At 39.1% G+C, this 13,626-nt stretch overlaps 1 protein-coding gene across 1 annotated transcript in view; it reads left to right on the top strand.

Moving 5' to 3' along the window:
* The first annotated feature begins 2,694 nt into the window (after window positions 1–2,694).
* The window catches only part of LOC126471217 (diacylglycerol kinase gamma-like), a 446,798-nt gene continuing 435,866 nt past the window's right edge, over window positions 2,695–13,626 (top strand). Inside the window, exon 1 of the mRNA XM_050099340.1 lies at window positions 2,695–2,716. The gene's annotated coding sequence lies outside the window, so the exon portion shown is untranslated. The remainder of the gene's footprint in view (window positions 2,717–13,626) is intronic.

Here is a 13,626-nt window from a genome sequence, read left to right as displayed (position 1 = left end):
TACAGGAGGAACGAGGACTGCGGGCTTAATTCTTTTCCCTTACCTGCTCACAGTAGCTTACCACAACTTTTGCAATATCCTCGCTCCCGATGTAAACTCCTCTGCACTTTTAACACATTTATGAAAAACCACTGCATATCTTCCTATGTTTCCAGCTACATTCCGGTTTTTCGGTTGCTCAGAACTCTTAAGATCATGTTAATTCATTCGCAAAACAAACTTGATTAGTCATAAATGATGTAATAGATGAGATACTGAGCCGCCGAAAAACCGGAACTCTGGGCCTAACATGATATGGCCAGAACGAATATCATAAACAGCGCCTCAAGCGCAGCCAGGCAACGAGGTATCGGCAAGTGTCAGACTTTACGTCTTCTGGCAAGTCGCCATAACGAAGAGTGACGCTTCCCAAAACGAGACCCACATGCGCCGAGGTTACACGCTCGAAACCAGCTGAAATTTTCCTAGCGCCAGTCAGTACTGCTTGAATCAGTCAGATTCCTAATAGCTTGAGATTCTTCTTTCTCTTTTATTTTTTCCTTTTTTTTCTTCAATTTTGAACACTTGCCGTGTTACGGTAAGAGAGATAGGGACGTCGCGTAATTTGCGTGATACCGAGCCGATGGAATGCTGAATTTTGATTTCCTGCGCCCCTCTCAGGCGGTTTTTTTGTACTTTTTGGGGGGATTCTAATTGCTATGAGATGTTAGTGAACGCTGTATCCCTACAAAGCGTCGCTGCTACATTCTTATGGCGAATTGTCAGAAGATTGTAAGACTGACAGTTTTCTCGACGTGAACGCTTCGAATGAAGTCGCGACTTTGGAAGCCAAGAGGTATTTCGGATAGCCTTTCTACATGTGGTCAACACGTTTTGAGTATCGGTAGACGCACAAACAACTTTTTGAGTTCATCTATGTTTTTCATCTAGATGTCTGCAGTACCTGAAATATAACATTTATGATTGTTCTTACTCAAAGCTTGAAAGAAGATGGACTAACAGCTACCGGTATCACTCCGCCAGACAATTAATAATACTTGCTACATTTTCAGGAGCTTGAAGCCGACAGCAAAGATTCCTGTCGCGGTTTACCAGATGCCTGCTGTCGTCAACTGCTCGTCAGTATTTGAGAAATGTCTCTTTTACTCTCGAGGACAGACAGATTGATATTTTGTAAGACATAACTTTGAGTTCCGTTTATTGATACAAATATAAGTCACACTCACACTCAAAATAGTAATTTTATATTTTCATATTTCACTGTTATTAATTATCATAGTTTTGCCAAATTCAAGTAAGCAGTCATGTAAAGATTTATATCTGTACAAACTCACTAAAAGGGAACAGATATATTTGTTATAACATGAAGTATTCCCAAAGCTATAAGACGAAAAAAGGTACAAAACATAGAGAAACTAACATTTAATATGAGTCTTCGTAGTCGGCATAACAGTGAAGCATTTATTAAATGAAGGAGGCATTTTTCCATTCAGCTGTAATTACCTAGACCTAATACAAGTTCTGTAGCTGCCTATCAAACAATCAAGAAGAGTACACGTTTGTGAACTCTGCACTGGCATTTTCATACTGTTTGCACCAGTTTTAGATAAATACTCGATAAAGGCTAAAAGAGCCAAAACATGTTCGGTAACGAAAAAGATGTCTAAATAAACACAGCCTAAATGAAGAAATGCCGCCTTTATTTAAATTTAATGAGCTCACTTCCATATCTGGAGGTGCTGTATTTTCTCAGCAAATTCTCTCTGTTATATCTGCATATCATTCATCATCGACGTAGGAAGCTAACGTTTCACTTGAAGAATAGAACTTCTGTATTTTCCTAACGAATAAAAAATTTTAGTAACACCATAAAAAATTATATAAACGGTAAGAGATATGCTTGTAGTTCATTCAGCGGCGATGGAAAAAATTAGCAGTTACCAAATCTCAGATTTCAGATCACTGTCCTGAAAGTAATTTTAGTTTTATGTAAGCAGTTTCTAGTTGGATGATAGCCTGATGCCTATCTTTCGTAATTTATTTTTGTGTACATGATATTGGTCGACTTGCACAAGAACAATCCATTACATTTTTGTCTCCCTGGAATAAACTGTTAATTTTAAGGGCTGACCAGATCATAAAAATTATGAAAAACTTACGTAAACTTTCCTTCAAACCGTCAATCATCTTCTGCAGACTTTTAAGTGATATAGTCAAAACTTTCTTTAATTCACTGACTAAGCAAAACCTGGATAAACAGTAATAACATGCCATTTCTCTTGTTAAGTATTTTCCTGTGGTATAGTTTTGACTCCAACTTATTAAATGCTGCCTGGAAAATAGTGACTTGACAAAACGTGTAATTTTTCTTAACTTAACACAAAATAGTACTACGCATATTTCAAATTACTACACACGCTTGCCACTATTACATTCACGAGACTTTACGTACGCTAAAAAGTAGAACTTTTACACCAGAAATATTATGTGCTGACTGCTAGAAGAATAATAAAAAGAAAAATTAGGGTGGGTTAGTAACTGAAGAAATAAAAAGATGTAATACTGTATCAATTTTTTTCAGATATAAACCCATGTAAGATGCTTCCTAACGGTGGTACATGTTCCCGGGGAAGCTTATAGAAGGGGTACTTATCGATATGAAAGCTGCATCTGATTTTGTCCTATGGGGGTGCAGTGCCTGCGAGGGAGAAGTCAGGTATGGATTCTTGAAAAAATAAACAGATAAAAATAAATAAAAAAAGAAAAAGCGGAGAAAAACTTTCTTTTATTGGAGAAAAATGATTGACGGATTGTGCACTGTTTTTTATTTCTTTTAGACACAATCACACAATACGCTAATACTCGTTACTGGCTTGAGCATGCATTAACCATGTCCAGAATCTATACGACACAGGTGACATATGGCGAACAAAGTACACACAACTTCGATTAAATGTGAGAAAGCATATCGTTCCCCATATGCCGACTTCTGGCATATAGTTTCTGAACATGGCCAGTATGTGGTTGAAAGAGGTTACGAATGTTGCCAAACTGCCCTGATAGTGTCTAAAAGAGGTAAAAAAATGTGTATAAGGTAAACATTTAAACTTTACAACGTTGAAGGACCCGCAATAACGGAGTCGTACGATAGACCGAGAATATGACTCAATTTGCTTCAAACAGCAATTAAATTATTATCAATTTTATTTTAATATGATAAATTCCAAGGCTTCTAGCCACATCATCAAGTACATCAGTTCACATTAACAGATTCCAACAAGCCACTGCGATCGTAACACAGTAACACTACTTACTGATTATGTGTTAACAACTTCCTTGATCTCATCCATTCTTGAGATTAATTAATGTCATGATATTCAGTTCAAAAATTTACATAAAACTTTGTTTTGCCGGGCGCTGTGGCCGAGCGGTTCTAGGCGCTTCAGTCTGGAACCGCGCGACCGCTACGGTCGCAGGTTCGAATCCTGCCTCGGGAATGGATGTGTGTGTTGTCCTTAGGTTAGTTAGGTTTAAGTATTTCTAAGTTCTAGGGGACTGATGACCTCAGATGTTAAGTCCCATACTGCTCAGAGCCATTTGAACCTTTCTGTTTTACATAGTCATAGGTAAGAAATATGTATTGAGTGATACTTTCAAATTTATGTATGTCAAGTATCATCTGATGCTGTTGACAATTAGTTTGTAAATGTTTGCTAATTTAAGGTACAATGAGAGTGGGTGCATGACACTCTAGCGTCGTTGTGCGTCTTTGCGTCAGAAAAAAAGTCAAAGCATATGTTTAAACTGAGTAACAGATTATTCTAAAATCCACATGAATGTAAAAGGTGTCCCCACTGAACCTCTAAAATAACATTGTGGAGTCCAACTATTAAAGTGTATAAGGTTAAAAATTCTCGTACACGAATAATTTTTCAAGATATGGTTAATGTAGAATTTTTATCATCAAAATAATGTCCAGCAATACGGATTACTCAGGTCCGATTTACAGGCGGAGAACATCAACATATGCTTCTCCTATCCATGAGGCTCACAACGAGTCTTAGTTCGAGCAAGCTGCGATCTTCCCATCATCATTGGCGGTTAAGAAAGGTTAATTCATGCTTCAAAATAACCATATACTTGCAGGCAATTACAGTTGCAAAATAAAGAATGCCAGAGCAATTCTTTTTGCGCTGTTAAGTGCAACTTGACATTACTTTTCACCTACGCATATGTGTCAAACACATTTTTATCAACAATTTTTTTAATTGAAAATCTCGGCAAGCACAGTTGTTTTAAAATGGTTTACTTATCTAATTTAGCTGCAGTCTTGCAGTTCAGCTCGAAATTTCTTTTCAGTCTCCAGAACGTTCGAGATATTACCAAAATCGAAAAAAATCAGTTTCTCATTCCACTGTTAAAAATCAAGTTTCAACTGTGTATATTGTATTTTCACTTTACCATCTAGGTTTTACACTAAATTCATTATGACCTTTGGCATTTGAAAGAGTTCACATTTTCAGTTCAAACCTTTCTCTCCACGAGCTTTGCACAAGCAGAGAACTACTACTTTACAAACTACTGCTTTACAGAGATGCGCCTGGCAACACTGGCGCGGAGACAAAGAAAATGGAAACCAATATTTATGATTGTGTTTTCACGTATTATAACTCGACTACCTTTGTCATTACAACTGTCTGTCTTAAATTCTGAATTCCGGTATGATAACAGCAGCAGTTCTAATTAAGTGCAGGGTGATTCAGCTGAGGTTGCTTGACGCAACCTGACCTTCAAAAACAACGCGCGAGATTTACATAGTCTCCCGCTGTCTACGCGTGAATTATTAGTCCTACAGAAAAATTAACAGGACCTTTCCGTAGGGAATATAATGTGGTTAAATTTTGTACTGGGACACTTTTTCGACGGAGGCTACGGTATTCGAGTTATTGAAGAAAAAATTTCAAAAGTGACCTTCAAACGCACCCCAACGCTGATCCCTCAGCAGTCAGGATAGAAATACGTTGTTCGTGGCCCTCCCTCCTACACTGCACAAAACTTTCTGACTGCTTTGTCTATTGACTGGTCAATTACGCCACCAGCATAGTCGGCTATTTCGTTAGCATTATTAATTTAAACATACCCGCGGGGGTAACGAAAGAAAAACGACGTTTGTAACTGTTGCACTAAAACTCGTATGTTGGCAGTCCTATAAAACTCAGCTCTTACAAGCACAGTAGTTTCTTAGTAGAAGGTATGACAAATAAAACAATGTAATTATTTATTTTTTGCTGTTAAAATTCACAAACCTGTTCGGTAAAATTTTTCCTGTTAAAATTCACATACCTGTTCTGTAAAATTTACACAAAAGTCAATTTTATCAGTATTAAGTGCTCCACTAAGCCAGTGTCGTAATAAGACCAGTCAATGAAGACCGAAATAAGTCGAATACGGAAAAAAATTCGTGTGGTAGCAAATTTCTGTACAGTGGTAGGGGGGAGTTCCATGTACTACATACTAGAAATCCTGATCAGCGAGGACTGTGTGTAGGAGTGAACGAGCGTTTCAAGGTAATTTTTGTACGTTTTTCTTGAATAACTCGGAAACTATGACCGCTAGCGGAATCGTATCCCAGTACAAAATTTAATTACATTAAATTTCCTGCAAAAAAGTCTGTTAATCTTTTCTATAGGGCTAATAGTTTACGCGTAGCGACCGAGAGAATATGAAAATCTCGCGCTTGGTTTTTGAAGACCTGGTACAACATTGCAGGTTGCGTAAAGCAACGTCAGTGGGGACAACTGAATCACACGGTAATTGATGTTACCAAAACAGATTAGTTCGTTACTGTTATTTAAAAAATAACGAAAATGTGAACATATCTCAGTCGTATTTCTTTAGACAATGTTATTTCATTTATAAAATAAACCTTTGTTCAGATTTTCATACAGGTGAGTTAATTTTATTAAACTATGGCTGAAATACAGTGCAGGATCTATATCTTGTATGTAATTTACAATTCAGTCGATATAAATCTGTCGGCCGCGGTGGCCGAGCGGTTCTAGGCACTTCAGTCCGGAACCGCGCGACTGCTACGATTGCAGGTTCGAATCCTGCCTCGGGGATGGATGTGTGTGATATCCTTAGGTTAGTTAGGTTTAAGTAGTTCTTAGTTGTAGGGGACTGATGACCTCAGATGTTAAGTCCCATAGTGCTCAGAGCCATTTTGATATAAATCTGCTATCTATGGCGTTAGAACATCGACACCCTACACGACTTTTGCGATACCCTGTAGTTTCGACACTCTTTAGTATGAAACTTCTTGGAAGATTAAAACTGTGTGCCGGAACGAGTCTCGGTCCGGCACACAGTTCTAATCTGCCAGGAAGTTTCATATGAGCGCACACTCCGAAGCAGAGTGAAAATCTCATTCTGGAAACTCTTTAGTATACTACTCGATAAACTTATCTGTGTTACACATCGCAGATGGCAGCTGGCAAGTATTTTCACGGGCCCACACGTTGCTAAGGTTGTTTCGGGTTCGCTGCAGAAGTTTCGCTGGGAACCCTTTACACATCCTCTGTACGGTTCCGATCTCTCCCCATGCGATTTCCATATTTTTAGAGCCTGAAGAATGATATTCGTGGCCGTCGATTCTCTTCGGACGAAGAGACGCACGCCTGTGTACAATCATGGTTCCCCAGGCAATCTCAAATGTTTTTCCACGACGGCATTGACCATCTTGTCTCACAGTGGGATAAATCTATTAACAGTTGTGATGATTACTTTTGAAATAATAAGGAGTTTGATTACTTTTTTGCACCAGTTTCGTTTTCCTTTGACTGCCGTTTATGCAATGAAAAAACTTCAGAGTTTTTGTTCCTTCTCCCTTAACTTCAGTTCCCTTTGTATATTCTCTCTGGTATTCATTACTTCTTGCTGAATGTAATGTTGAATAACATCGGGGGAAGTTTACAATACTGTCTCATTTCATTCTGAAAAACTGCTTTCCTTTCAAGTTTTTCGACTCGTATAATTTCAGTCCGGTTTCTGTACAAGTCCTAAATATCCCTTCACTCACTGTGTTTTGTCCCTGCTACCCTCATAATTTCAAAGACTATAATCCAGTTGACATTTTCAAAAGTTTTCACTAGACATAAAAATGCTGTAAACTGGGCTTGTCTATGTCTAACGTAAGTCATCGATTCAGTATAGCCGCGGTGGTTGCGCGGTTCTAGGCGCTTCAGTCCGGAACCGCGCGACTGATACGGTCGCAGGTTCGAATCCTGCCTCTAGCATGGATGTGTGTGATGTCCTTAGGTTAGTTAGGTTTAAGTACTTCTAAGTTCTAGTGAACTGATGACCTCAGATTTTAAGCCCCATAGTGCTCAGAGCCATTTGAACCATTTGATTCAGTATAGCATCGCGTGATCCCACATTTCTCCGGAGATGAAACTCATATTCTCTGAGGTCGGCTTCCATCAATTCTTCATTTTTCTGTAAATAAGTGGTGACAGTATTTTGCAATCATGGCTTACCAAACTGGTGATCAGGTAACGTTCACTCCTGTCAATACCTGCCTCGTTTGGAGTTAAAAGTATTAAATTCTTATCGAAGTCAGAGGGTATAACGGCTGTCTCATAATCTTTCTTACGCCCCCTCCCCTCCGCCACGCCTTCCAACACCTCTCCCCACTTAGTTCCACGACATGGCGTCAAACATGAAACACTGGATTCCCCGATACGAGTTTGTGCTCCATTCGTAATGTTCCCTTCGTGGACGCAACGTTGCAACTCAAGTCATTGTATGGTGTATGTAAATGTATACTTCCATTGATCTCAACGCACAATATTTATTGACAGTTAATTTCCATCGATAGTAACGTCTTCGTCCCAAAATAATGATTTTTTTCATTTTCTTCTTTCGCGGTATCAGAATCACTTCGTCTAGTACGCGTAACTGTGATGATACGTCTGTCACTAATTCCCGCGGAGTTTCAATATTTTCGGCTTCCTTCACATTACTCGTAGTCCATACACTGTACTCAGTGGGCTGCTCATTCCATTCAACAACTCTTGTAATTCTTCCTTGCACAGAGGACAACTCATCAGCGATTCTCATAATTGACATTCTTTCATCCTGAATGTTAAAGTCAGTCAGAATATCATCTACCAGTTCATATGATGTGTCTACAATCTCTACAAGCTCACGAATCATAAAGCGAAAAGCCGGCCGGTGTGGCCGAGCGGTTCTAGGCGCTTCAGTCTGGAACCGCGCGACCGCTACGCTCGCAAGTTCGAATCCTGCCTCGGGCATGGATGTGTGTGATGTCCTTAAGTTAGTTATGTTTAAGTAGTTCTAAGTTCTAGGGGACTGATTACCTCAGATGTTAAGCCCCATAGTGCTCAGAGCCATTTGAACCATAAAGCGAAAGTCATCTCTGACGATACAATCCATTTTATCTAATATCCTCCAAAAGAAACAATAAGCCGCTCGGGACGTACCAGCTCGTACGATCTTATTGAGAGTAATTTGTACAGTCATTATCAGTCATAATCTGCCTTGGCTAAAATCCACATGTTTTAAAGAACAATGGTTTGTCACTGCACGATACGCGTCGATCCGTTCCTCGAAAACCTATTTCTTTGGTAACTTAAAATCATTACCGACAAACAGCTGGAGCTTGCACCTGTTTGTTGGTTTAAAAGTCGCTTTCTGTCATTTCGCAGAAATTTACCATGAAGCCAACCCCGATCAGCATTTCCGTGAAATGGCTACACACAAGTATCACCACAACAGAAATCCACTCCGTGTCTATTGATTGATTAGGAGAGGTGGGCACCTGGTCGGATCAATCACATTTCTTGCTACACCAGGTCGACCGTCGTGTCCGGAAACGCCGTCATCCAGACGACCGGCTGTTCGAAACACTCAGCGCACTAAGGACGCAGCCCTGTGGCACCAGTATTATGCTATAGGGGACACCCATCTACGCTCGTGTGAGACTGTGGCCGTAAACGAAGGCACTATGACGGCTGTGAGCTACGTGAACATTAACGGGAACCACCTGCATCACTTTGTGTTTGATGACTTCCCCGACGGCATCTTCCAGCAGGACACTGTCCGAGTCACAATGTCAGAACCGCGCTACGGCTGTTTGAGGAGCATGATAGTGGACTCAGAATGATGTTTTGCCCACCAAATTCGCCTAATCTGAATCCGATGGAACACATCTTGAACTCCATCGGTTGTCAGCTTCGCGCCCATAAACCAATGTACCCGTAATCTGCGGGAATTACGCGACCAGTGCATAGGTATCTGGTGCCACATGCCTCCGGAAACCTACACGGACTTGTCGAATCCATGCGACGCAGAATCGCTGCTGTGTTGAGTTCCAAATGTGGAGCAACACGATATTAAGATGGTTTTTATAATGTTGGAGCTCATCTCATCTATATCCGTATCTACATAACTACTCTGCAATTCACAATTAATAGCCTAGCAGAGGACTCATCGAACAATCTTCGAGCTAATTCTCTACCGTTCCACTCTCGAATAGCGAGCGAGAAATACGAACATTTACAACGAGAGATCCCCAGCGGTGAGATCGATTTTTTGAAACTATCTATACGCTGATGTGGGTGATGGTCCCCAGGCATAAGACACCGCAGCCACTCACCCTGGTAGGCCCTCATTTGCGAGTAATTGACGAAAATAAACTCGGAAATGTTTCTTATGTGTGTGAAATCTTATGGGACTTAACTGCTAAGGTCATCAGTCCCTAAGCTTACACACTATTTAACCTAAATTGTCCTACGGACAAACACACACCCATCCCCGAGGGAGGACTCGAACCTAACCTCCGCCGGGATCAGCCGCACAGTCCGTGACTGCAGCGCCTTAGACCGTTCGGCTAATCCCGCGCGGATCAGAAATAAGTGTGACACTTAATAGCATTATGAAATTTACGTTACCTCGCCTGGTTGCTTGGTATAATGGATAGGAAAACACTTTCACAAGCAGGAGGTTGTGGGTTTGAATCTCGTCAGTTACACTAACATTTTTTTATTATTAAATTTTTTATCGAAATGACTTTGATCATCATTTTTATTCAATTAATTGATATAAATATAATTTTTGGATTCCATTCCTTTGCCACAAAATTTTAATCATCATATGAACTTTTTCATTTGATTCACTTTTTCTTTATAGCATACTTTTTCCAGTCGGAATTATTTGAATACGTATTTAATTATATTTATGTGTCATAATATTCAAGTACTTGAAAATTTCTATCCATTCACTGAAAAACAAAAGACGAAATACTCTATATATTTGTACAATGGCGTGAAAAATATATTTTTATTACCAGATGCGTAACTTTTTGTACGGTGATCGTCATACAAGCATTTAAAACGTAACCTAAATACCTGTTGCACATGGAAAAAATAACGCAGATGAAAATTTATGTGAAAGACGGTTTTTAAGTAAAACGAAATACAAGCAAAATGGGAACTAGATATCATCAACGCAATACGTTGGACGAAACAACAGAGTGCTAAAACAAAAGAAATTAAATCGAAATTGATACATAAAATTAATTAAAAACACATAGACAATGATTTCAAGAGGAGAAAGACTGATAGAAATAAAATTGTGAGCAAATGAAGAAGTTAATATTACGATTAAAATCATGTGACAAAGGAATGGAATCGAAAAATTATGTTTAAATCAATTAATTGAATAAACAAGATGACGAAAGTCGTTTCGATAAAGATTTAAAAACAAAAATACAACTTTCCTGCAGGTGGAGAGCATCGAACCAGCTCATACAGGTGAAGGTTTTATCCTAATTATTACACCACGCCGACTACTTAATATACCTTTAGTAACGCTAGTGAGCGTTACACAAAATTCTCAATTTTTTTCGTCAGTTATTCGCAAACGAGTACCCTCAGGGTAAATGGCTGCAGTGTGTGATATCTGGGATCTTAACCGACATAACCGTGTAGACGGCTTCAAAAATCGATCGCACAGCTGGGGACCTCTCCTTGTTAGATATTTCCGTGCGAGCTCTGATTTCTCTTATTCTATTGTGACGATAATCCCTCCATATGAAGACGGGCACCAAAAAAACATTTTCGCCTACGGAGGAGGAAGGCAGTGATTGAAAAACCGTAATAAGGTCCTGCCGCAACGAAAAACACCTTTGCTTCAATGACTGCCACGAGAACTCGTGTATCATATACATGGCACTCTCTCCCGTGTTTTGCGACAATATCAAACGAACTGCCCTTGTTTGAACTTTTTCGATGTCCTCCGTCAATCTTATCTGATGTGGATCCCACACCGTTCAGCAATATTCCAGAAGAGGATGGACAAGCGTAGTGTAGGCAGTCTCTTTATTAGACCAATTGCATTTTCTGAGTTTTCGGCGAAAAAATCGGAATATTTGGTTTACTTTACCCATAACAATATCTATTTGATGCAATTTAAGTTATTCGTAACTGTAATCTCTAAGTACTCAGTTGAATATACAGACTTCAGGCTTATGTAATTTATCGCGTAACCCAAATTTAGTGGTTGCATTTCAGTATTCGTGTAGATGACTTCACAATTTTCATAATTTAAAGTCAACTGCCACACTATACAGATATCTTGTCTAAATCGTTTTGCAATTTTTTTTGATCATCTGATGACTTTACAAGACGGTAAACGACAGAATCATCTACAAACAAATCTAAGTGTGCTGTTCAGATTCTCTCCTAAATCATTTATATAGATCAGGAACAGCAGAAGGCCTGTAACACTTCCTTGGGAAACGCCAGAAATTGCTTCTGTTTCACTCGATGACTTTTTGTCAGTTACCACGAACTATGATCTGTCTGATAGGAAGTCACGAATCCAGTGATATAACTGAGACGATACTCTGTAGCTACGCAATTTCATTAGAAGTCACAGTCAGGCACGGTATCAAAAGCCTTCTGGAAATCTATAAATATGAAATCAACTTGACATTCCCTATCGGTAGCATTCATTACTGCTTGAGAATAAAGAATTAGTTGTGTTTCAATGGACGATATTTTCTGAATCCGTGTTGGCTAGTTGTCAATAAATGTTTTCTTCGAGATAATTCATACTGTTCGTAGTTAGTAATATAGGTCTGTAATTCAGCGGATTGCTCCTATTTCCTTTCTCGAGTACTGGTGTGACCTGTGCAACTTTCGAGACGTTAGGTATGGATCTTTCTACGAGTGAGCGGTTGTTGTATCTCAGGAGGCTAGCCGCATTTCCTTCCACCAAATAACGATGGGAACTGACGTGCTTATATACTTTTCTCGGTCGTTAGTGTTCAAGAATGCAGCCAATTGAGTAAACGCTTCGTTCTTAAATGCGAAGTCACTGGATCGAAATTCGCTGTCGGTCATAACGGATTTGTTATGACTGTACGAATTATCAATATTTAATAAGTCATTTATTGTTTTCATGATAATTATCCTGAAAAAAAATTTTCGTAAAGAAATTGGAAATAACAAAACGATATACGAGAACTTTCAATCAAATCGGCAGTCATTTCATTTATATTATTGTGTCTACATTTGTGACAAGTATAATGAGTAACCTATGGATCACTACAGGAATCAGCACGATAGTGATCGCAGGAACATTGAAAATGTCGAATTTTTGCGTGAGCTTGGTTTTCTCATTGTGTCTTTTGCAAAACAAGCTTGATTTACTTTCATACACTTTTCGGCCTCTGTATTCCGTTCGATGATGTACGCGTAATTTTTGTTTTACAAGGTTCTTCTTCTGCCTCTAAAAATAAATCTCGCTAGGCTGGCGTAGCGGAATACATTTAGGAGGAATTACCTTAATACTGCACGTTGGAAAACTCCCTCGATTCTGAAAACTTTCGTCATGCGTATCCGGTTTTCATTTGCGCTTTCCGTGAACGCTAGAATCAAAGAAAATTACTCTTTTCCCATGTATGGCTTCAAGACGTCGTTTAGACAGTTCTTGTAAAATGCTGTTGAGATATTTCCCGGACTTTGATGACATAACGTTTCCTGTATTTGATCACGTAGTGATCAGCTGATTTTTTTAACTCTTGGTCTAAATGAGCCAGAGGTGTCTTTCAAACCTTTTTGCAGGATAAAGAGTACTAAAAGAATAAATTAATCATTAAATATTGATAATGTGAACAGTCATATTAAATCTATTGCTATAATTACATCGGAATAAAAAATGTACCGGCAGCGATAGTCGCTCCAGAGACCTCGTGCTTATGAAACAATGCGCTTGGCGACAATTATTGAACTATATGAAAGAAACGTAAATTAGTTACATACTGCGGCGCGCACACACTTTATTCGACATATAAACGTCACTACAGATATTCAGATCTAGGTTATGACATGTTCGATATGCCTGCCATCATTGGCGATGATGCAGCGCAAACGAATAGCGAAATTCTGCATGATCGAGTAAAGTGTCGGAACATTGATGTTCTCGATGACCTTCTGAATGTCTGTTTTCAGCTCAGCAACGGTTTTAGAGTTATTTCTGTGCACCTTGTCTTTAATTTAGTCCCACAAAAAGGAGTCACATGTGTTCAGATCCGGAGAATAT

The sequence above is a fragment of the Schistocerca serialis genome, chromosome 3, assembly GCF_023864345.2.
Source record: "Schistocerca serialis cubense isolate TAMUIC-IGC-003099 chromosome 3, iqSchSeri2.2, whole genome shotgun sequence".
Taxonomy (NCBI): domain Eukaryota; kingdom Metazoa; phylum Arthropoda; class Insecta; order Orthoptera; family Acrididae; genus Schistocerca; species Schistocerca serialis.
The sequence above is the reverse complement of the archived record's forward strand: the minus strand, read 5'-3'. Positions and strand labels throughout refer to the sequence as shown.